The sequence below is a fragment of the Dermacentor silvarum genome, chromosome 8 (assembly GCF_013339745.2).
Source record: "Dermacentor silvarum isolate Dsil-2018 chromosome 8, BIME_Dsil_1.4, whole genome shotgun sequence".
NCBI classification, from domain to species: domain Eukaryota; kingdom Metazoa; phylum Arthropoda; class Arachnida; order Ixodida; family Ixodidae; genus Dermacentor; species Dermacentor silvarum.
The window spans coordinates 148,564,079-148,564,771 of record NC_051161.1 but is presented as its reverse complement, the minus strand read 5'-3'; the positions used below and the strand labels follow the sequence as shown (position 1 = coordinate 148,564,771).

Sequence of the window (693 nt, the reverse complement as noted above, 5' to 3'; positions counted from 1 at the left end):
AGAAGGGAAACGCAGTCGAGGACGGCAGAAATCTAGGTGGAGTGATGAAGTTAGGAAATTCGCAGGCGCAAGTTCGAATCAGCTAGCGCAAGACAGGGGTAATTGTAGATCATAATATTTATGTACACTGCAGGCCTTCGTCGTGCAGTGTACATAAATATAGGCTGATAATGATGATTATGCTTATAAAAGCATCATTTTGCATTTCATACAAACTGCGCAAAACGGAGTGCCTACGTTGACTTTCTCACAACTGAGTATCGGGAACGTTCTTTTCATGTTGAAAAAATAAAAAGTGGAGGTGCTGGGTATCGATCCCAGTACCTCTCGCATGCTAAGCGAGCGCTCTACTATCTGAGCTACACCCCCGACACGATCACTCGGTTACCGAGTCGCTAGCATATTGTGCTCTTCGCCTGAAACAAGGTCGAAGGAAATCGAACGAAAGAGGTGAGGGGAACGTGGAGGAGAGGGGACCGGTTGCCGCAAGAATCTCGCTTCGCATATTAAACGTGCTGTCTACCACTCGGAAGGCGTCTTCGGATTGCGGTGGAAATGAGGAAATTGTCTGTCACATTGGCGGAGTGTATAAATATGTCTCTTAATGACCAGAAGGACCTACGCTACCATCTTAGTACTTTTCTACACATTGTCAAATTTGCTTTAGGGTCCCTCTAAAAGTGAATAAAGGGG

The 693-nt window shown here is 45.7% G+C and overlaps 1 non-coding gene across 1 annotated transcript; it reads right to left on the bottom strand.

Annotated features, from left to right (window-relative positions):
- Positions 1-296: 296 nt before the first annotated feature.
- Positions 297-369, bottom strand: Trnaa-agc (transfer RNA alanine (anticodon AGC)). The gene has a single exon. It is a non-coding gene; the product is annotated as a tRNA-Ala (tRNA).
- Positions 370-693: the final 324 nt, after the last annotated feature.